Source organism: Elephas maximus, chromosome 2 (genome assembly GCF_024166365.1).
Source record: "Elephas maximus indicus isolate mEleMax1 chromosome 2, mEleMax1 primary haplotype, whole genome shotgun sequence".
In the NCBI taxonomy this organism is placed as follows: domain Eukaryota; kingdom Metazoa; phylum Chordata; class Mammalia; order Proboscidea; family Elephantidae; genus Elephas; species Elephas maximus.
In genome coordinates, this window is record NC_064820.1 from 95501286 (window position 1) to 95526459 (window position 25174).

The 25174-nt window shown below is 37.2% G+C and overlaps 1 long non-coding RNA gene across 2 annotated transcripts in view; it reads left to right on the plus strand.

The window, feature by feature from the left end:
* LOC126066373 (uncharacterized) overlaps positions 1-25174 on the plus strand; it is a 122128-nt gene that overhangs the window by 79978 nt on the left and 16976 nt on the right. Inside the window, exon 1 of one of the 2 annotated variants that reach the window (XR_007515072.1) lies at positions 16727-17171. The exons of the other annotated variant lie outside the window; for it this stretch is intronic. This is a non-coding gene — a long non-coding RNA (uncharacterized LOC126066373). Of the gene's footprint in view, positions 1-16726; positions 17172-25174 lie in introns of those variants that run through there. 2 annotated transcript variants of the gene reach the window in all.

The following is a 25174-nucleotide window of genomic DNA, read 5'->3' on the forward strand; positions in this document are numbered from 1 at the left end:
ACTGCTTTGCTTTGAATTGCGTCATTCACATGCTTTGCAGGGCACATGTAACAGGAGACAAACATCCAGTGCTTGATACCAATTTCCTGTAAGTTAAATGGAAAAGCTGAGCAATAAGGATTTTTTTCTCTTCTATCATGCAAACATCTATGAGTTATGCAGGGTAGAAGTTCGGGCAGAGCCGTGCACCTAAAGTTTGCAAATATGCGTTTACGAACTAGCTTGCTGCCAAAGTCGCTTTGTATTTGTAACACATCTAATGCTCTTCTGCTCAGCAGCAATGTTACAGATGAACTTGAAAGACAGAAGTAGTATTTTTATGCTAATCTGACATAAAAATGCCTTTGCTAAACAAGCAAGTCCTTCTGTAGCAAGGTTTATTTGCAATGGTATAATTTAGAAGCGTCCCATATGACAACCTTTTGAGCTATATTGGTTAACTGATAGAATATCTACAGTGTTATTCTACACTGTTAAATCTACAGCAATATATTATAATGGAAAAAAAAGCCTGAGCAGCAGGGAGGCTTTAACACAGAACTCCATAGACCTCTTAAATAGTGTAATCTGGCTTTCAAGTGGAGCAGTCTAAAGAATCTCTATGAACCTTGCTTTGGGGTTTCAGAGAATCAGAATGATATTGAGGACAAAGCTCTGTTCTGGATCTCCCTGTCACTGAAACACTCATGCTGCTCTTCTACAAAGCCAGGTGGGATCATTTTTCTAGGAAACATCAATTACTTCTGCTTTTGCTCAGAAATGGCACAGTTATTTTTAGGTATATGCTCCACTGGTCTACAAAGTATTACAATTGCCATAGCATATTGGATAGTATCATAATGGTGTAAGGATCTCTGAGCAAAATATACCATGTTACCATATACATCTTTGAAATAAAAAAAGCAGGATTATATAGCTTGTAACTATCTCTATAAATAGCAAGTTGTCAATATGGGTGGTGAATGGATGAGTTGGAATTTTAGATTTCCAACATAATTATATTCTCGTTTTTTTTTTTTTTTTTTTCTGTGAGAGCCATTTTGTAGAGTTTGTTTTGAAACAGCCTTATATAAATAAAATGAACCAGGTTCTTCCTGGCTGGGCCTAATCAAATCCTGAATGATAAGTGAGTCACCTTGGGGAGTTGGATTAACACAGCAACAGTTTAATAAATTAGGCTCTGATGATTTGACTTCCACTGGCATGTAATTTACAGCTGGAGATGATTTTAGAGGTATGGATAATCTATCTTATCACGAACTAGTTACTTGTTCTAATGTGCATATATACAGCCAAGATATTTGAAATATTGCATTGTAAAAAACAATACAATTGTCTTGTGAAATAAACTTCTTGATTAGAAATTAAAACCTAGAATCCTGACTCTTTTTCCTTTTTGGAATCTCTTCAATTTATCTTCCATGATAATATCTATGATATGCAGAAAATGAATTGTTGCCTCATTATATTCTCATAAGGGAACATTTTTCCCATAGCTATTTTCAACAAATCAAATACGATTTCAAACCGTAAGGCAAAAACTTTGGTCATTTGTTTAAAAACTATATTGCAAATGACAGTCTTTGAAAGATTCATCTATTCATCTATCCATCTCTTCATCCATTCAGAAATTAGTTGTATTTGTTCAATAAATAAAGAACTCCCACTTTTTTTTTTGTAGTTTCTTGGGCTTTGAAAATTTCAAACCAAAAGAGACACAGATCATAAAAACCACTAAATCTCATCTTCAGCAGAGACATTTGCTAATAATAACTTGTCTCAGTTAACTAGACTTGGCCAGCCATCTCTGTGGCATGTCTAGCTAAGGTGGGCGTTGAATTACTCTTCTGTCATTGGGAAGCTCTCCTAGGTACTCTGCGTTTGCATTGTGGCTGAAGGCACTGTACCTAATCTTTGGATAAACAAAAGATTTTGGTTTCCAAGTCTGTCAGTGTTTCAGCTGTTAAGTACACACATATCATCTCTTTCAGAAAACTGTAGAATTTATGTTCAGAATACAACACCAGCAAACAAGGATGGAGTTTTCAAATTGAACTGAAAATATCACTTATACTTGGCAAGGGGACGGTGATATTTAAGTCATTTTTATTAGTTGTTTCAGTAGGCCTTATAGCCTCTATGTCTACCCTACTCTATCCCCCTTGACATCTCTATTTTTAACAGAGAAATCCATTATAATAAATGCAAAATTAATTCTAATTTCCCAAATTAAGTTGTGAAATGCATTTAATTAAGTGTGTGGATGTAATTTACTAAATCAATTCACTTATGCACTGCAATTTGCTGAGTGGGGGATTTGAAAGTCTTTTTAGTTTTATTTAAATGCATCAAATACATAAGTCAAAGGTCTGAGTCCAAGATTTTAAAAATGGTGCCAGGAGTAGCAAATGTTGATATCAGTTGCTCTTTAGTTTCAGGAAACAGTTTTCCTTTCAGCTGATGTGAGGCAGCTCATGTTCACTAATGGGTCTGCCTTAGACCCTTCAAGAGGTGTTTATTATCATTGTCTGGACTTAGGAAATGATTTGAGACATTTGAATTCAGAGCTCCATCAAGTTCTCATGCTGCAGAGACACTTCTCATCATTTGACATGTTCAGCTCAGGCAAAGGGCAAATAAAGTGATAAAGAAGAAAAAAGATGTCATCCCACGTACCCATGTGTGAACTTTAACTTGCAATATATTTTATTTCTCATGCTATGATACAGGATTGTTCCTTCCATGAGTTTTGTATGTTTTACTATCGCTTTTTAATTGAGGTGACCTGAAGAGGGGCACATTTTTTTTTTTACTTTGCAAATTGGTTTAACAGATACTGAATGAGAATCATAAAAATGTTTTGGCTATTTTATATGTTTTTGACGGAGGGCAAGTGTACAGAGATGTGGATGTTACAAGCCAGCTAATGTAATATGGAATAAGTGGCATTATGTGTTCAGCACTGATCTCTGTGTCAGAGTGTGGCACAACGCCGGGGCATCCACCAGAGATATTTAACAACTCATCGCTTCTGAAGCTCCAGTAATTCTCTAGAGGATTAATACCTCAAACATCTTAAATTGGTGACTTGAACTATTTAGAGATGCAGGTCTTTTTCTTTTAACTGTTGACTTCCAAAGGCACGTTCTTTCTCGCTTTGGATAATTCTTCAATAACAAGGAGGACTTACATATGGAAGGTTTATGGAAGATTTACATATATTCTTAAAAAGTTGAACCATATAGACACATAGTCATTTGCATTATTTGAAAACTTAGCCTCTAAATTTTTGTTCTTCAGAGGGAAGGGCTTTGGAATTTGTTTTCCTTCCCTTGAAAACCGGAACAAACTCTTGTTTTCAGCATATAGCTTCTAAGGTAATGAGGAACACACCAGTACATGAAAGCAAATGTGTGTCAAATCCTCAGGGAAAACAGATGTCATGCATGCAGTATTTCCTCCAAACATCTGAAATCCAGCATCATTGTTCTTTCAGTCTGTTTTCTCACAAATGAAACAATAGGAAGCATACTTAAATCCTTTTATATTAGAATTTAATAAATATTTCAACTGGAGAGGCTCACATTTTACATTTGATAAATCAGGATATAAAGAGCTAGATATTAAAACTAGTAATTTTATCTTTATATTGACCAGAGCTTTTTCCAAATTATTTTTCTCAATTTCAAAGACCTTCTTATTAGATTTATATGTATTTGAAGACACTATATGTAGCATGGAAACCCTGGTGGTGTAGTGGTTAAGTGCTACAGCTGCTAACCAAGAGGTCAGCAGTTCAAATCCGCCAAGCACTCCTTGGAAACTCTATGGGGCAGTTCTACTCTGTCCTTGGAATCGACTTGATGGCACTGGGTATATGTAGCATAGCGTAAGTTGCATCTGATTTTCTACCTTGAAAATGGCAACTCTACAGTGAACAAAGTAGTTCTTGATACAGAATTACAATGACTGTCCCCAGAAGGAAAAATATATCAAATGTTCATTTCCATCAATATCACCACTGTATCTGCTGTAGTGGAGTCGATTATAACTCATGGCGACCCCATGTGTATCAGGCTACAATTGCGCTCCACAGGGTTTTCAATGGCTGAGTTTTTTCAGCCTCCTACCTTTCACCCAGCAGCTGAGCTCTGAACTGTTTGTGCCACCCAGGGACTCCATTAGTAGTGCATTTCAACTTTTAAAAATGTTTAATGTTGTTAAGGAGGATGGCAAAGGATATACGAACAGATTTTGGGCTCAATCTAAGAAAAAGTAAGTAATGAGAACTGTCTGCTAATGGAAAGAGCTGTCCTTTGAATACCATTCTACGTGAGGGATTAAAATGCCCAACGATTATATCTCAGGGAAGCTGTAGGAGCAATTTTTGCATTTGGGTGAAGGATTGAACTGAATGATCTAGAGGGTTAAATTTCAGCATCTATGACTTGGGGGATTAATGTGTGGAATAGATACAAATACAATAATTGTGTGACAGCTGAAGCACAATAGTCAGCTAACAAATATTTCTAATTTGCAAAAATGTATGGATTTGTTTAACAATTTCCCAGTTTTTAATAAAGTTAAAGCTTAGGCCGAAGGTGGAATTTTAAGTTTTATCAAGTCCTTACCCTTAATTTTAGCAACAATTGTACTGTAAATGTGAGCTTGTTTATTAAAATCAGTCAAATTCATTGAGGTACAATCCCCATACAATAAAATTCACACATTTTTTAAGAGTACACATCAATGACTTTTGAGAAAGCACACGCCTGTGTAATCACAACCCAATTAAGACAGAGAATATTTCCATCTCCCCAGGAAGCTCCCTGGGAACTCTTTTTGGTCAATCTCTCCATCTCTCCCCACCTTGCCATTCTTCCCTCCCAGCCTCAGAAAACCACTGATCCGATATCTATCACTATAGACTAGCTTGGGGGCTTGAATTTAAGATGTAAATTTATTTCTTATATGGAATGGAAATTAAGAATGTAAGTATATTCTTTCTTTAGAATAAACAATTGCTCATGGATATTGCTTTTAGATGACAATACGTGATATACAACATGCACATATATTTGCCGCATTGTATTTACGTGAAATGGCCTGAAATGATAATTTTAGCTGCACACATTACATTTATGGTATTTTACATTCTGACATTTAAAAAAAAATGTTCTTAAAATGATGGACTTTACTTATAGATGCGTGTTAGACTTCTACTCCATCACAGAGTGTGAAAATTAGTGGGAAAAAATGTAGAGTTGTGGAGTAACCAGTGTGGAATAACACATTTCCAACTCTGGTTTTCCTAATTTTAAGTATGACTTATTAGTTCTCATATTTTAGGAAGATTTGGCAGGCAGCAATAATTTTGGGACTTTGAAGAGTCCAAACTTAAGAAAATTATTCATATTATATTAACAAAAATGTGTTACTATGTGTGACTCCATGTGTGTGTGAATGCTTCTGTGTGTGTGGAGAACTTAGCATTTGTTGGGTAGAAAAAAAATTAAATGACCACTGAACAGGAGACTCATCTAATTTTAGATATGAAAAGCCTTAACCTTGTAGGCTCATTTCTATCCAGTTTTGAGCCAATGAGAACTGACTGAAAAAGAAATGTGAGCTCCATCTCCACCAGGTGGGTGGGGCTTAGCACTAGTCTTTATTCTAAGTGCTTGCCCTGGCCTGGGCCTAAGCAATCCATGTGCCTACCAACCTAAAGCTACATCTCCTGATTGGACCGTGCCCTGCGCTTGCTTTCTTGAGTGTCATCCAGTTATCTTTGTTGGAACTAACGTCCTGCCATGAACCCTAGGCCATTTAACTGTATGCTTACCTCTCAGATTGCTCTCACCAGTCCTCTACCAGCCCCTCCTGTGCTTCCCGGCTACATGGCCTCTTGTACATAAATAACACTCAGCATTATAGCTGAGATTTTGATGCCCTCTTACACATAATATTTTGGTCTTTAATTACTTTTTTGAGGGCTGGATCTACAGTTAGGTTAAATTCCAGTTTACTTTACTTATCATGTCAGCCCACCTCTGAGATCCCAGCATGCCTTGTGGCAAGGCTGCGCAGGTATGACAAAAACTGCACTAAATAGGGGCATTTACAAACGTTTCAACTTCCAGAGTAAAATTATTACTAGGATAATTTGGACTATTATTCCTCTATCAAACCGTTGCTCTGTGTGTGAGGTTTAGTTGAGATGAACCACTCAGAAAGTCATTTGATATCAAACGCTTGCTCTCCTCTCATTGGGCACAGACAAGATCAGATAATGGGCGAGGAGCAGGTGTTTTTCCACCAGCAAGGGGAGAAAAAAAAAAAAAAAGAAAAAGCAATGGTATTTCATGATATCAGAATCTCTAATTAAAACAGCAGAGATTTTAACAAGTTTTTGTTATTTTTCTCTCTCAAGGTAAGTCAGGTGTTACCCAATCTAAAATGCCTGGACTGGCATGTCTTTTGCATTTCTCTTATCTGGCCAAAGACCAATTAGGTAACTAATTATTTTTCATTATTAACCTGCTTGCACTGCAGCAGAATCACTTACATGTTAAGGTGTTAATAACGCTTAGTACTTATAAATGGTCCGTTTTGCTCTGAGTATACATGAAAGGATGAATTGTCTGAATGTTATAAAATTAGTTCCTTTTAATATAAGTTGTTAGTAATCAGCACATCTATTTAAATGGGACACATGCTTTTCACTGTAGATGTTTAGGATATGTTATATTCCTTAAAAAATTTAAAACCCAGTAAAAATGAAAAAGGATACCCTATAAAGTTGTAAATGAAAGATACTTTTTGAAACCTATTTATATGGGTCCTCTGCATAAAATAAACATGGAAAATGCTACCTTGAGGAATAATAATTTTATTTCTGTAAAACTCTGGTCGTTGTTTTGTGAAAATAAAGCTATAAGATGATCATTTTAATTTAGAATCTTTATTTGACACTGATGAAATCTATTAGACAATGCTTGATTAACTTGAGCCTGTAAATATGCTATCCAATAAGCATTGAAAATAAGTATTTTTAATATCTTTTTTCTTCTGTGGGGATTTTAGCAATCTTATCACTAATTTTTTTCTTTTTTTTTTACCACTAATCCTGGAGAATAGAAGTATATGCTCTTTTGAAGCCACACGCTCTTTTTAAGTCGGGACCAAATTGGCTGAGGTAAACTAAGAGCCCAAAGAACACTCACCTATAATTCAAATGTCGACCTTCTCTGGAAAAGTCCCATGGCATTTAAGCTTTCTGCTCCTTTTTATAAGAGTTCAGTGTTAGAATTTTGTCATAACCCTGTGCATGTTTTCCTGGTCAAAGAGGTTTGACTTAATTGTGGGGAGATGCAATTTACGGGTTCTCCTGGTATTCTGAGAACTTTCGATTCTTATCAACTATTTATGAATTTCATCCTTCTTTAACTTATCTTAAAACTCTGTTACTCTCTATATAGTTATGTTGCCAGTGCAGGATAGAGAATTTAATGTGTGAGTTGGTGTTAGGATTCTCTTCAGTGATGGCATGAGTGGTTTTCATATTCTATGAGACAGGGATCATTATTTTATCAAAGCAGTGGGCTTCTTCCATTCTCCTATGTGTCCACCCCGCCCTAGTCCCCACCTCCAGGCACCAGAAGTTGAATGGGCTTAAAGAAAGTGGAGAGGAATGTGAAAAGCATGCCCTTCCCTTATCCAGTTATTTCTTTCTTTTTGTGTGACCTCTAGTTTGACTCAGTTTTCCATAGTTCTTTACACAGAAGTGATAATTCAGTTTTATTTGATTTGTTATGGTCAACATTGCCTGTCATAATCTCTCCCTGAAGGATGTTATAGACACACAGGACAATGGAACCTCCCTTAATTTTCTTTGAGGTTTCTGTGTTTGTACACAGTGACATTGGTAGATAGCCTAGCTTGACTAAGGAAAACATTTTAAGAGGCTTTTGTGTAGAGGAGGAACTGGCATAAAGAGTAGGGAGAGCTAAAGCAGAACCAAACTCCCTATTAACATTTTTCTCTGTTGTTGTTCCACCTTGATGATCTTTCCTACCTGGCTTATAGCTGCAGAACAGACAGGCACACAACGTCTACAAATGTGTATATATTTGGGCTTGGATATAGAGAAGGATAGGAGGGCATAGAATGAATGAGAGAAGGTGAGCAGAAGGAAAACTTTTTAATATGTAGATTGTAAGAATGCTATCTGATAGCCTTCTAGGGTTTATTGAATCGTCCGGTCAGCAAGTTTACCAAGGAAAACAGTTTAATAATTTGACATGCAGAAGTATTCTTTTTTTGTCCTTGCCTTGAGATTGAGTAAGCTGCATTATAGCTCAGAAACAAGAGGTAAAGACGGTTCTGTTGAGGACTGGAATTACCCTTATGGTTTCTTAACTCAGGATGTGTCTTCATGAAGCTAGTCAATTAGGTACATAAGTTGTCTCTTTTCTCTATTTGCTGTCTAAATATAGCATGAAAAGCATCCTGGGTAATTGTTGTGCTTGGCTATATATCTTTCAGTGTATGTGAAGAGCCTATGGATATTTTAATCCATGTTCCAAACAGATTCATCCTTAATCTATTGTTGTCCTCTAAAATGAGGCAAAAGAGCACCCCAATATTCTAGTTGCAGAGCATATAGTCCTCTCAAATCTATTTAACTAGATTTTGGTTTGGAAATCATTTGAGGCAACAGCAAAATTAAGCAGGGTGCAGACAGAACAGAACAAGCATTTGGAATTTTATGGTGATTTTGAAAGCTAGGAATCTTGGAAGTTTCATTTTTAATTTGTTGAGCCTATTACTACAACGATTTAATGTGCCAATGCTTGGTATTATTTTCATTAAGCACTTCAGGATAATTTTGTGCATAATTTAATAAATACATCTATTACATATTTTCATTCCTAATATAGAATTAAGGTTTTGTCAGTAGTGTGGTTGTACACTGATAGAAGGGTCTCGCAATGTACCCATCACTTAGGAAAGGCTTTGTTTTCAGGCTGTTGGCTGCTTACCTAAGAACTATCCGGTCTTGTTGATGTTCCAGCAAAACACACCCTGTTGGGTCTTATTGCTTAAATATTCCCACTTCTAAAATTACCACTACACCACTGGGGGTGAATGAATACACCATTACAATTTCAATTTGACAGTTTTAAAGGAAATGGCATAGGGATTTAATTAGACCCTCTCCATGTGCTTCATTGATTCTCAAATGGGTTTTCATTCTAGCATAAGCAGATGTGAGTTGTAACATAGACGTTAGATTTTCTTGCACCTTGGCTAGGTTATTCAAATCAGTAAAACAACCAACAGTTAGCTGCCTAAACATGCAAAATCCAAAAGCAAACTGGTTTGGGAATGCTCAGAAATAGTTTCATTCCTTCTCCTCCTTTCCTTTATGAAATATAAGGGTTGAAGTCATCCAGAAAATAATGATGTTTTGTGACTTTTGGTCTTTATGCCGTATACTGGAGAGGAAACTTGGGCTACAGTGAAATATTTTCATTTGAGGCAATTGCTGAAACTTCCTGACTTTATCAGAAGAGAAATATCATATTTTTTTTCTTCTTTAAACAAAACACCCAACTGAGGAAGATATGAAAGCCATTTGTTAAAATTATTTACAGGAGTTTTTATAAGAGAAACTTATTATAAACCCGTGAATATTTTCTTTGAAATATACATCCGATCAAATCTTATGTTAAAATGAAGATAATACACATACTCATTTTAAAGTTCTAGCAATTCCAGTGTTTCTTCCAACAAATAAATGTTTAAATTTTCTAAGAATAGAGTTTGAATACAAATTAGTGGTAACAGGAAATTAATTGAACTTGACCACAGATGTCTGAGATGTCATACCCCTCCAGTTGTCTCGTAGGCTGCTCAGTAGAATGCCATTATAGTCTCCACCGCATGAGGGTTGAGGTATATAATGTGGATAACCATCTAGTGTCTTTAAGTCATCAAGCACCCCACACTAGAACCTGCATAAAGGCAGGACTATGATTCTTTGATGTGGTCTTAACCCTGTTTTCACTAGGTTTGCCAATGCTCATCCTTCCAACCTCTGACCTTACATTTTTAACTTCTTCATTGGGGCCCCCACTGGTATTTGATCTACCTTTTAGAACCACTTCTCTTGAATTAACTTTTCTTCTCCCTTTCCTTTGGCCACATTATATTAGGTAACCCTGGGTTCTGTCAGACTCTAGGCTACTGACAACTAGGCACTTTCTTCCCCACAGCGTTTGTTCATTTGTTTTATCTTCTGAGGGGAATCTAGTGAGAAAGTGGTATAATTTTATTTTGTTTTTTTGGAGAAAGCATTGCTCTGTGTTGTATTGAAATGGAAAAGACACAAAGACATAAGGAAATTATCAAGTATAAATGATGTATACCTAATAACATGTTTATATGTACATATATGTTAACATTTAGTTAAATGTTTACACATTTAGATGCTTAAACTCCTCTTTCTTTATAAATTTCACTGGCATGTGATAATTTACTTTTATAGAAAAAGCTTAGAACAGTAATACTTAAAATGATAGTTCCAATTCTTTTCTATTTACTTCTACCCATGACAGCTATGTTGTGCTCTTTGAAGTATTGAAGGATTGTTGCCTTTCCCATGTATTGTATTTTCTAAAAAGTTGAATAATAATTTAAAAAGAACTTCTTGCTTATGCCTTGTAATATATGTAATATTTATTATTTTTAAATATATGTGTATATATGTATATGAAACATATTCATTTATTATCTACATGTCCTGTTTTTTCTTAATCCCTGCTACGTCTTGTATATTATGTAGTTATGAGACAGAGAGTACACATATTTATACTCTGCTATTTTGAAAGTTTTTTTTCTAAAAACATTTTATTAAAAATCTGTTATGTCATACTCTTTTTTTTTTTACTGGGTTATGTCATACTCTTGAGATTTTGAAACATGTGCATACCTGTGCAGGCAAATGCTACCATTTGTTTGGTGGCATCTACTTGAAGTGGGTAGAAATACGATTCTATTTCAATAGCATAGCCTTTGCAATTCATGTTAACCATAACAAAAAATAGCAGGGTGTTAAGCTATGTCATCATATAATAACCTATTCCAACTAGCTGCTGCTACTTGGGTTGCATTTTCCCCTTACAAGATGTGGCATCTACAGATCACAATTTAGAGAAAAAAAAAAAGAAAGAAATACCCAAGGCCAAACAGCATGGTAAAACATTCTTATCATTACTAAAGTAATGATAATAATCATGGGGCCAGAGGAAGAATTTTTGGCTTCCACGCCAGAGATCCAGGTTCGGTACTCAGCCAAGGCACCTCATGTGAAGATATCACCCATCAATCAGTGGAGGCTTACATGTTGCTGTGATGCTGAAAAGGTTTCAATGGAGCTTCTAGATTAAGACAGTCTAGGAAGAAAGGCCTAGTAAAAATCAGCAATGAAGACCCTATGGAGCACAAAGGTCCGATCCTCAAGAGGTCATGGGGATGGCAAAGGATTCGGCAGAGCTTTGTTCCGCTGTGCATGAGGTTGCCATGAGCCGGGAGTGGACTTTATGGCAGCTAACAACAACAAGGATAATAATCATGGCTGTAGAGTAATATGTAATTTGAAAGAATTTTCTTTACATCCATCAGGTGAGGTAGGCTACATAGGTATTGATTGTCATCAATATAAGTGAGAAGCTAAAGTACAAAGATGGTGATTTGTTTAAGACCATTTGATCAGTACGTTAAATTGAACCTAAAACCTGATTCTTCTGACTCCTGAACGATGATCTACAGATTCATCTTGGGAGCCTTGGGTAACTTACTTGAGTTGTCTTATTAAGAATGCCCAAGTCCTGCTCTTTTTCCTTTCCGTGTTTACGTCTGTATTCTGATAGTGTCCCTGCTACTCTAACTCCTGTGTAGACCACGGCCATGAACAGGGAGAAACTTGAGGAAATCTATGGGACAGATTCTTGATTCGATGCCTAGGCCTCTCTGGGAACCCTTCTCAAGACCTTAAAGCCTTCATCAAATCTAGGGAATTAAAGATATTGTGGATGAGTTCTCTAAAATATTCATTCTGACCTTGGGTGGCCCTCCCTGGTCTCCACTGGGAAACCACAGACCACGAAATTTGGAACAAACTTTTCTCACCACTCACCTCTGGCATTTGAGGCTCTCTGAGCTAACCATACAGAGTCTGCTCCTGGACTGCACTGAACTTTCTCACAGTGGTCCTTGGGCAGAAACAGGGTTGATAATTTTGTTGCATCATGAAAAGCTCTCCCCAGGATAATCATAGTGATAAATGGAGAAAAGATTGAAGTTGTCAAGGATTTCATTTTACTTGGATGCACAATCAACGCCAATGGAAGCCGTAGTCAAGAAATCAAACGACATATGGCACTGGCCAAATTTGCTGCAAAAGACCTTTTTAAAGTGTTCAAAAACAAAGATGTCACTTCGAGGACTAAGGTGTGCCTGACCCAAGGCTTGGTGTTTTCAGTTGCCTCATATGCATGCAAACGCTGGACAATGAATAAGGAAGACTAGAGAAGAATTGATGCCTTTGAATTATGGTTTTGGTGAAGGGTATTGAATATACCATGAACTGCTAGAAGAATGAACAAATCTGTCTCAGAAGAAGTACAGCTAGAATGCTCCTTAGAAGTGTGGATGGCGAGACTTTGTCTTACATACTTTGGACATGTTTTCGGGGGGACCAGTCCCTGGAAAAGGACATCACAGAGGGTCAGCGAAAGAGAGGAAGGCCCTCAAGAGATGGATTGACACAGTGGCTGCAACATGGGCTCAAGTGTAGCAATGATTGTGAGAATGGCGCAGGACCGGGCCATGTTTCTTTCTGTTTTACATAGGGTTGCTGTAAGTTAGAACCGACTCAACGGCACCTAACAACAACAACGAAGCTCTGTAAGGAAGGCACTGGCTAATATGTAATTATAGGGCAACTTTATCTTCTTCCTGCCACATTTCCCACCCTGCTGGAAGACACTTCAAATTCTACCTTATTTCTTTACCTTCAATTTTTTTTTCCTGTTCACATGCAAATGAGAGGTAACAAGTTCGACTAGTTTTCATCACACATTAGTCTTAATAAGTTTCTTCCTCCCCTCCTTCCTTTCCTTCTCACCTTCCTTCCTTCTTTCCTATCCTTTTTCCTTTCTTTTCATGCAGCCAACATTTATTGTGCACACGCTCTGTTCTAGATACAGTGCTGAATTAGCAGTGTTTTAGGAAAGGTACTGAATTCAGACAGTTCTGGGCTTGAACCCTTGCTTGCCATTTACTAACTGTATAGCTGTGGAGAAGTAACTCAATCCTCAAGCATCCTTCACTTTTATATCCCTAAAATGGCAATACTTATACTAATGCCTGTCAAGTAAGGTTGCTGTGAAGAATAAGGTAACTTGTGAAACCTTTTCTAAGTGCATGTTTTGACAGGGGGAAAGTGGATAATCCATGAGGCAGGAACTGACTACTGCGAAGGGTGAGGATAGAGAATTAGACAGCCCTGAGGAAAAGCATCACCCATGTCATATTGTCTTGCTTGAGAAATCTTCCGTAAGACAGTTGATTTAGGTCATGTGACCTTTGCTTCCTTCTCTTCTCTAGACATAATTCATGATCATGCTATGTGGTTGTCATGAAAAATCAGTGGGTAGTGAGTTAGGACATTTGTGTTCCAGTACTGGCTCTGCACTGGTCAACAAGTGATGGGCCATTTTACTTACCCAAACAGCTTCCTTTCCTATAAATTTAAAGAATGAAATAAATGTATTGGAAAGGACTCTTCCAACTCTCAAAATGATATATAATTCTAACTTACTAAAGACTTCCTTGACTGCTTAAGATACTGTTTTCGAGATCTGCTACAAAGGCCACGCAGGCATTGTGTCTGTGCACAGTGGTCAAGGGAGTTCAGAGAACAACTTGAAATATTGTGGTAAAATTGAGCTCTGCTTCTTTAAAACTCCTCTGGGACCTGAGCTTAGTTTGAAGCTTTTGATGAAGCTGCGCAGAACCACGGTATTCATGTTTGGGGAAGGGAGGCAGTGTCTTCATGCCCTTTGAAGAGAGCATTACATCGGAGAAGAGATGAACTGTGTTCTACTCATGGTTCTGTCATTGATTAACTAGATGACCATGGGCAAAGTAAATGACTCTTCCCTTTGGAACTCATTTTGCTTATCTGTAACGTGAGTCAGATGTTCTAGATAATTTTTAATTCCCCTTCTGTGGCCAAAATGCTTCGTTACAACCCTGTTAGAATCATTTGTCTGATTCATGTGTTAACAAAAAAGTTTAGACTGGAAGCCTCCCTTTAACGTGTCAGAACAGGTCAAATTACAACTTAAAAAAAAATCATTTTGCTATCACAACCCTTAACCACATGAGATCGTTTATCTTTCACAAAAACGAAGATGGTGCTACTGGAGATATGGTCTTAAAGACTAATATGCTTTGAATTACTTAGAAACACACATGCACACACACGCACATGTGCGCGCGCACACACACACACACAGTGCTTTTATAAATAACAAGTAAATTTTCTCCCCAACAAGCCTCCTAAATTTAGTCTGGTGAAGCATTCCACATGCTTTTAAACAGAAATCTAGTGATTAATAGCTAAGCTCGCTACTAAGGCACAAAACTTCTCTTTTCCTTTTTTTCCTAATTTGCTAAGGTTTAACACTATCAGGACAAATACTGGTTCCCCTCATGAGGTGTTATTGTTTTTATGTTTGGTCCTCTAATGTATTTGTCGAAATAACTAGTTTTCTCTTTTCTAAAGAACCACCGATGAGCCATTGATTAAAAATGAAGTTTAAAAAAAAAAAAAAAAGTTACCACATTAAAAGTACACCTTGATTAAAAGTTGCTTCCTGATTTTGGAAATCATAAAGTGTGAAAAATGAGCATCTTGACTCAAAGAAATGTGATCAGTCACTGAGTAAGCAGACTTAAAATATTATCCAGAAGTCCCTGATTTCCCTGGGAAGCTCCTTCTAGTGGATCTTCCCTTTGAACTCTGGAATACCCCAGACACCAACAGGAAGCACTGCATCATGTGCAATGTCTCCCCATTCATATCCTGATTTTCTCTGATAAATTCCTCTGATCAAGCACAGTTGTCCGATCCCACATTCTGAAAGTTGCTCATGGAAATGTTGAAGCAATCGCTCAGCTTCCCTTGTTCCAAATCCCTGGATCTTGTTGCATTGTGCAGACTAGCTTTGTTTCTTCTCTCCCACAAGAAGAGCTGGAAATACTCTTAGAAACAAAGCTGGGTTGAACAATTGTCATCAAGAGGCAAAAAACAAATTGAGAAAAATAATGATTTTACCAATTCACTGCTAGAAATGTCTTGCTACACTGCTGGGGAAAATTAAATGGTAACAATTATAAGTATGAAATGAAATTTTGGAATCCACATCATATTGGATAAAATGACTATGTAGTGAAATTAAAGATACTTTTTGCCATGAGGCCCTTATTGCAGATTTGAATTCAAGCTCTGGCCATTTTGGAAGGTGATATTGAAAACCTGGAAATACAAGATTGACTTAATCTTATACTTGGTGCTGATTGTTCAAGTTGTTAACCAGTAGCTGTATTTTCCATTATTGCTGAATTGTACTCTGGGTTCCAGGTGCAAACTGAGAGGAACCTTGATATTCTGTTTTACTTAAATGACATGAAAACTACACTTACAGGCTACCTGGATATATGAAAAACTTCTGTAGACTTTTACTAAATTCCTGATGTCCATTAAATATTTATGGATTTCTAAAATGAATTATCTGCTAAATAGGAACAGATTAAATTTTGTTCTGTGGGAAGAGAGGCATATCCCTGGGTAGTACTTATATACCATCTCCTGTTCCTAACCCCAGCTTTATTTCAAATATTCGGACCTGGCTGTGGATGCTCTTTATCCCTTTTTGCATTTTCTGCACTCTAGCTATTCATCTCCTTTCTGCTGGGCCTCAGACTTTTCTTTGATATCCAGCATCTGCCCTGCAAAGCATTACACTGTGACAGTGTACCAGAAGTCAGGTCTGGTGTTCTCTGTTCAAGTTGATTCAACTCCACAGATATTCACTGGGTTCTTATTATGACTGCAGTGTTTTAGTATATGACTTTTCTCTTCAAAACTTAACTGCCTTGGTTCCTATTCTGTTAGAGTCTAATTAGAAGGTCACCATTCATCTTACAGAACCAATCTTAAGTGAAAATGACTTTATACATTGCCCCTTCTAGATAACTTCTACCTTTAAATGGGGGTTGCCAATACCTTTAAACTAAAGTCTTGAAGTTCTAGTTACTAGGACCAAGGCAAGGCCAGTGGAAGGCCTGCAGTGCTTCTCCAATTACACTATGTAGGGATTTCTCTGTTTATCCAACAGGAATGAAGAGGTAGTTCAGGAGCTAAAGTTAGCTTTGCTTTTATTTTTATGTATAGTATAAAACGAAACAACATGCTTTAACAAATGAACTTAGTTCTTTTCTATTACTAATTCTATGTTCTCCTTTGAATTTATTATTTTTATCAAATAACCATAATAGACTTAATGCATGTTTTTCACCCTGGGTAGAATCATAAAGTGTCTAGAAATGATTGCTCATCACAGTAAATTTCCAAGTTAGGATTACATTTGTTAAGCTTGGCAGTCTTCTCAAGATACAAATAATATCTACAGGAAGAGTCTTCTACAAGTATTTATCAACATGCTGTGTTGAAAATCTGATGGGGTGAAATATTGGTGTTTGGTTGAATTTATAGTAAATCTATATACAAGCAGTCCCTGGGTTATAAACAAGTTCCATTCCTAACTGTGTCTTTGAGAATTTGTAGGGAAGTCTGAACAGGTGCATTCAGTTCTTATTTAACCTTACTTTAGCGCAAGAAAAGGCTCCAAGACTTTTCAATGATTTAAAAGCTGGATGTGCAGCAAGTGACGGTGATTGTGATGAAGAGATTGTTGTGAGTAGGGGTTGGTTCCATCGTTTCAAAGTGAGGACAAATTTACATAACATTAAAGGGCAAGCACCAGTTGTGTAAGTCGGAAGTCCGTCAGTAACCAGAACCCCGCCTGTACTTTAAAAAGGTATGTGTCAATTCATTTTTATTCATTTCGTTGACACAATACATTTTAAAAATTGTGAATGAGAGATTGGTCAGCAAGAATTGAGGAAGTAAAAAATACTTCTCTTTTAAACAAACTTGTCATTTATCTGAAGATTTAAGAAGAATAGTTTAGAGAATTCTCTGCCATGCATGAAGTGAACTGATTGTTTCAACTGCTACTCTTAAAACAGAGAAACTTAATAGCTCAATCGTTCTTTTCTAAACCGTGAATTATAGTACTATGATTTGTAAGATCTGAAATAATACAAACTGCTCTTTAAAATCCCAAATGCATTGCCCTTCAGTGTTCAAGAAACAAATGAGACAACCAGAGCTGGATTGTTTTTATTTATTTTCAAAAAGTACTTGGGGAAATCATTGATTTTGTTTATAGGATTGTTTACCTGTGTTTAAAATTAAATCTGAATTCCTATAGATGGATTTCACCCCCAGACATAATATTTCTTAGTTTTCCCTTAAAAATGGTATGGAAGATTTTTATAGGCAATGAAAGAAACAAGCTGGAAAGAAACCCCAGCAAACTCCTATAAGCATTTTCCTTTCATTGTAGGAACTGACTTTACCATACAATTTCCTGAGTAAGAGCTTGAAGATTTTCCTAAATTAACAGGCATGAGAGTTGTCTTACTGAGAATAATAGCACTCTTTTTACCCTTATTTTTATTTTTTTTTAAGTTGCTTTACATTTTGTGGAAATTTTAACTTCTTGGTAAAAGGTATTTTCATTGGAATAAAAATGGGACTTTCAGATGCCTGTCATTTTCTAAAATGCTTTGAAGTTTGAATTTTCTATGTATATCAAGAGAGTCAGTCCCTCTGAATACAGTATATAAAAAAAATTTTTTTTTTATACTAATGATAAATTTAGTATTTCAAGAATCGGCCTGCATTACAGTTACAAAAACTATACCTGTTATTGACATCACAGCCAGCTTTTGTGCAAGATTCATTTGTGACAACTCTTTATTATACTTACCAAATGGTAGCAGAAGGGCTCCAACACTCAAGTTTTAAAAATAGTGATAGATGCAGAATGTAGATGGTAGTGGACCATTCAATAATGTGATAAGATAGTGCTAAGAGGTCAAAGCAGTTGTGGAAAATGAAAGGAAGTTAAGAAAGTATTAGCGGCTATTCAGCAGCTAATTTTTAAAGAGGGCAATGCTTTTGTGGGAAGCCTGAGGAAAGGTGTTTGTTACGGTAGATAGAATTCTAAGATGGCACCCAGGATTCTTGCCCCCTGGTGTACAATCCCCTCCCTTTAGATGTGAGCAGGACTTGAGATATGATAGGTTACCACACTCATGACGATGTTTCATTAGATGCAGAAGGGATTTCGCGGATGCAATCAATGTCCTTAATCAGTTAATTTAGAGCTAATCAAGTGGGGGATTATCCGGGGTGAGCCTAATCTGTAAAGGGGAGCTCTAAAAAAGAGATTGGAGAGATTTAAAGCGTGAGAGAGATTCTCCTGTTAGACCGGAAGAAACACACTTCTACATGGTGGGAGAGTCTATTGAGGAGGCCATATGGCAAGGACCTGAAGGCAGCTTCTAGAAGATGAAAGCAGTCTCCAGGAGGCAGCTAGCAAGAAAACAGGGTTGTCAGTCACAGAACTCCAAGGAAATGAATTCTTCCAACAAACATTGAGCTTGGAAAAGGACTGTGGCGCCTCAGATGTGATTGTAACCCTTGCTAATGCCTTGATTTCAGCCTAGTGACACCCTGAGCAGAGAATTCAGTTAACTTGTAGCCAGCTACTGACCCACAAAAACTGTGAGATAATAAATTTGTGTTGTTTTAAACCGCTAAATTTGTGGTAAGCTTTTACAGAACAATAGAAAACAGGTTTATATGAGAATAAATTTTTTATGTGGACGGTATAGTTGAAGATTAGAGACAGGGTTATAAATGGCAGCCAGGAGTAATCCAGAGTGTAAATCCGTCCCTATCTCTCTTTACATGTCTTTCTCCCTCTCATCAAATTCTATATGCATGTAGAATAATTTATTTTAGGTCTTCTTTAACATACATCTTTGCCTCTGTGTATCTCAAACTCTTATCTATAACCCTTTGTCTTTATCCACATTTTTATCTATATCTAAATCTATATCAGTAGCTATAGGTATAGCTGGAGTAAGTGACAGATCTTTCATTCTATTAAATTACTGAGCAAAAGTAGAAGTTTTAATATTAGAGATAAGAAGCATTTGAGTGATATTGACTGTTTATGGTTGTTGTTGTTGAGCTTTGTAGAGTTGATTCTGACTCATAGTGACCCTATACTACAGAGTAGAACTGCCCGTAGGGTTTCCTAGGCTGTTATCATAAGGGGAGCAGATTGTCACCGAGGAGTGCCTGGTGGTTTGAATTGCTGACCTTTTTGGTTAGCAGCTGAGTGCTTAACCACTGTGCCACCAGGGCTCCTTTGTTTGTGGTTAACCGAACCAAACCCGTTGCCATTTATGGTTAGCACTAGGAAAAAAGATTTGACTGTCTTCATGCCTGTGGTGTGAAATTTTTATTGAAATGTACTTAATTTTTAAGACTTTATAGGCTAATAATTACATAGTAGTGCCAAAGAAATGGAAGGGCCACAGTATAATTACCTTAGAAACATGAATAACTGTTGATACAGCAGTGCACTCTTTTGAATCTATATCAAGTAAATAATTTATTAAATGGAAAATATTTTATGCAAGGAAGTATTTTCCGTAGCATTTTAGGTAATATGAAATTTCACCCTAAATTAAACTTAAATGGGGTTGACTTAGTAAATTAGTATAAACCCCCCAATGACATGTTATTCAGCCATTAAAAGTGATGTTAAATGAGACAATAAATCATATGTGATAATCCTTAGTATAAAAAAATTAAGGGAAAAAGAAGTATGCTGAATTGTATATATTGTATGATTACAGTGATTTGAAAATTACCAAATGCATGTATAATTCAAAATCCTGGATAAAAATGCATAACACTGTTTACAGTGATTACATTTGAATGATGGGACTATGGTAATTTTATTTTTTTGTTTCCACTTTTAGGTATTTTTCAGGTATCTTTGTTGTTGTTGTTAGTTGCTTTTGAGTAGATTCTGACTCATGGTGACCCTATGTGTGCAGAATAGAACTGCTCCATAGGGTTTTCAAGGCCGTGACCTTTCAGAAGCAGATTGCCAGGCCTGTCTTCTGAGGTGTCTCTTGGTGGGTTTGAAAGTACCAACGTTTCTCGGCTAGTAGTTAAATGCTTAACCGTTTGTGCCGCCCAGGTCCCAGATCTCTTTAAGTGAGTATATATGGCTTCTTTTTAATAATTACACCCACATACACACTCACGCAATGCCCAACAGTCCTTTTCCCCCTAAGAAAAGCACACTGAAGACCCCTTTGCCTTCTAAGAATAAACCCATGGTTTACCCCTAGAATAAGCCTAACAAAGGCTGCAGGGTGGTTGACATGCAGTGGTGTTGAGCCACATTTTTCACCGGTGCTCAGAAGCCCTGTGGCAGATACCAAAATGGTGGCTCATGGCTGTATCCATCTGCAGATATGTTTTGCATAGGGTTTAAGAACATTTGAGACAACATTTAAAAACTGGCAAGTTTCACATAAAAACCAGGTTTTAAACTTTTGCTTAAAAATGTAGAAGATCTGTCAATATCAGGCCCATGTTCTCACATGGCAACAGTGGGCTGGCATTGAGACTTTCATTTAGGCTAGATGTGGACCTTCCAGTTTGCCACAGTCCCATCGCTTCCTATGGCCTTCCTGACACTGACACGGAGTGTCCATTGCAATTCATCCTTGGATTTGCTCTGCTGCCGTTCTTACCATAGCGAAGTATTTGTACGCACTTATTTATCTATCAAGAGTGAAAAAATGAAAGATAGAGCTCAGAGAGTTCCTTGTTTCTCGAGTCCAATGTGCTTTCTTCATTTATGATTTTGTTGGCATTTGTGATTGTGACTCCTGGTGATTAAGTAAATGATGGACCGGAAGCGTCTAAAATAACCTAGACCAGATGCTTCGTAAACGTTTGTTTCCTTCCATCATTCCTTTCTTGTAGTTGTTTTAAAATATTTGGACACAGTATAAAGTGGTTATAACATTTCCAGTGACTGTAAGTGGAGCACCACAACCAAGTGTGGAAATCAAGCAGGAATGCGTCAGATTACAGTTCTAGTAAAGCCAAGAATATAAAGAGGGAAGCCAGTATAACAACCATGTAGGTGACCCCAATTTTCCCTTTCCATCTCTTCTGAAATCAATGAAATTTCCCCACAGAGCCAGGAAGGGGAGAAAACTATCCGCTGCCACAGTGCTCAGTTTCAGCTGGCTGTATATCCCTGGCCTCCGGGTGAGGTTAACTGTGCAAAGGAAAGTCACACTTTCAGAGCAGTTAGATATTTTTTCTTCCTAAACCACATTGAAGACACTAATTCCTTTTCTTTCCTGGCTGCAGATAGGTGAATTAGCAAGAAACTACTCCTGCATTGTCTTCCAGTCTTCAAATGAAGCCTAATTAAAGAAATATATAGTTTTTATTGAGCTGCAAGAAGAAGGGACATGGGGCACAATTAAGTTTGCATCAATAATTAAAGCCATAAAATTATTAATGTAGCAAATATTACACATTAATAAGAAATATATTTTGTCACCAACTGCTGCATAAAATCCTTAAAGAAGAAAAAAAATCTGTAATCCAAAAGAAGAAATAAGGAATACACAAAAAAAGCATTATGTCCCAGTCTTATGTTTATTGCAGCTGGAAGTAAGATGTTTGCCATATTTCAATACCACTGTTTCTAAGATGCATTGTTGTGAATCGGTAAGAAGAGGGAGAAGAATGTATAATTGTGATCATAATGGCTTGTATGCAACATGAATCTTTACTAGGGAGGTGAAAATATTTGTCAGTCTGCTTAATATTTTCCTCTGATAGAGGAATACAAGTTCAATTTGCAGAGAGGAGAGGGATTTCCTCTGCCCTTGCCCCATACCTCTTCTCGGGCTGAGCTTGAATTACTCTGCTCCTGCCCTTTTTTTTTGCCCTTTTTGGAGAGAGAAGTTGGTTGTCAAAGCTAGCTTTCTGAATCATGGATCACCTACTCAGAAAATTCTTCTCATAGTCATTAAAAGTCCTTTGGAGAGACAACAGCAACTTGAAAGATTAGATAGGAAACTTAGGGGGCAGTGAGTTTATGTTATTGGAGGGGAGGAACAACTTAGAAAAGGAGGGTGAGAATGGTTGCACAGTTCGAAGAATGTAATCGATGTCAGTGAATTGTCCATATAGAAACTGTTGAATTGGCGTATGTTCTGCTGTGTATATTCTCAACAACAACAAAAATAAAATAAATAATACTTTTTTTAAAAAGTCCTTTGGAGAATTCTAAACAGTGTGTATTCATTCTCTCCTACTCCACAGGTCCTGTTGTTGTTGTTGGGTACCATCGAGTTTTGATTTTCAACTCATAGTGACCCCATGTAACAGAGGAAAACTGCCCATAGGGTTTTCCAGGCTGTAATCTTTACTGAAAAAGCCCTCATTGTGCAGTGGTTAAAAGCCTGGCTTCCAGCTGAAAAGTCAGTGTTTGGAACCCACTGGCAGCTCCGTGGGAGAAAAGAGGTGGCCTGCTTCCGTGAAGATTTCAGCCCTGGAAACCCTATGTGGCAGTTCAACTCTGTCCTATAGGGTCTTTATGAATCAGAATCAACCAAATACCAAGTTTGGTTTTTTAAAATAATCTTTATGGAAGCAAATAGCCAGCCAGGTCTTTCTCCCATGGAGCCAGGGTGGGTTCAAATAGCCAGTCTTTGGGTTAACAGCCCAGTGCTTAACCGTAGTGTCACCAGGCCTTCTTATCAAAGCCCTTATCACCTGGTAGTACAATGAACTGTCAACTTGCATGTGTCCCATAGGCTTAGGCAGTACATGGCAATGCACAGTTAAGCAATAAATGAATGAGACAGTAATAGACTTCTCTTGTCCAAATCAAGATTAAGATTTCATGATTTATAAGCATCTCAATCTCTCTCTTTTTTTTTTTCAATCTCAGTTGTTTGGCTGGCTTCCACAAAGCGTCTTAATCAGATCTTATTAGTGAATTCTGTTTTTAAAAAGCGGTAAATACCTACTGTGTACAGTTGCTGGGAGCACTACAAAGTGAATGAGATAAGTTTTCTGCTTACAATCCAGGAAGGAAAAGATCGTGCGTAAGTGGACTACCCAAACTTCCACAGTTGAGAACTAACAAAATGAAATAGGAATTCAAAGGTGGGAAAATTAACACTGTTTGAAGCATTAGGAAAAACTTCATGGAAAAAGTAGTACTTAAGTAAATGACAATGAGTGGGAGGAATTTTAAGAATAGGAAAGGCTCTGGGTGGTTGGGCTGTTGGATGTGCAAGGACGGCACATGAACAGATAGAGGGAAAGTTCAGCACGTTTGGGAATAGCATGTGGTCCAACTTGGCTGAAACAATTTTCAAGCAATGCCTGGTAAATGAGGCTTCAGAGGTGGGTTAGAGCTCTGTTGAGGTGGCATTTGAATGATAAGGCCTGGGAGGTTAGTAATCAAGCTCTGTGTGTGATCACTCTACATGGAATGTGTTTTCACAGTTGGTGCTACGTTAATTTAGTTTTGTGCCCTTTTAAAATGTATTGCAGCTCTGTTGGCAACTAGCTCTGTTAGGTTGGGTTCTTTGGCTCTGGTTTCTTTTCTATCTCTCATGGTTCTTTGCTTATAGTAAATAAGAAGCACCAACTCAGTGTGGATTGATTTTTATTTGATTACTGAATTGTTTGGCTAGCCTTAACTTCAAGACATTAGTAAGTTTTATACATCATCTTATTTAATTTTCTCAAGAGCATCCTGGAGCAAGTATGCCCATTTTACAACTGATTAATATGAGCGTCTGAAAGAGTAAGATGTTTGCTCAGTGACACCAGAACCCACATATTCTGACTTAAAATCCTGGACTCATCCCTATGTACCACAGTGTTGTGGCTTCTAAAACGTGGAGGATTTACACTTTGTAAAATCAACCAAAAGGAAGGAGAAAACACATATTTCTGGGATAATGAAAGAGAAACCAGAGAGAAGCCTGCTTTCTACACAAATACAATTTTCACATGTATCCAAATGTTCAGTGTGAACCAGTTAATCTTTATTAGATTTTTTTGCACCTGTAATTTTTTATATCTCCTCATCCTGGATTTCAAGACAAAGATATCTGAAAAATACCTTTTCAAAAAATAGCAATATCCACCTGAGACCAGAAGAACCAGATGGTGTCTGGCTACAACTGATGACTGCCCTGACGGGGAACACTACAGAGAACCCCTGAGGCAGCAGGAGAGCAGTGGGATGCAAACCCCAAATTCTCGTAAAAAGACCAGACTTAATGATCTGACTGAAACTAGAAGGTCTTCGTCTCCAGACCTTCTGTTAGCCCAAGACAGGAACCATTCCCAAAGCCAACTCTTCAGACAGGGATTGGACTGGACTATGGGATAGAAAATGATACTGGTGAAGAGTGGGCTTCTTGAATCAAGTAGACACATGAGACTATGTGGGCAGCTCCTACCTGGAGAGGAGATGAGAGGGCAGAGGTGGTCAGAAGCTGGCCAAATGGACATGAAAATAGTGGAGGGAAGGAGTGTGCTGTCTCATTAAAGAGAGAGCAACTAGGAGTATAGCAAGGTGTATATAAATTTTTGTTTGAGAGATTGACTTGATTTGTAAACTTTCATTTAAAGCACAATAAAAATAAAGAAATAACAATTATAGGTTATCATAATAATAGCTATTATTACCAATCACATATGCCAGTCACTGTATAGGTATTTTCGGTACATTTTGTCTGTTACATTTGTCTGTCAGTTTATCCTGCTGTGGTGGCTTTTGTGCTGCTGGAAGCTATGCTACTGGCATTTCAAATACCAGCAGCCTCACCT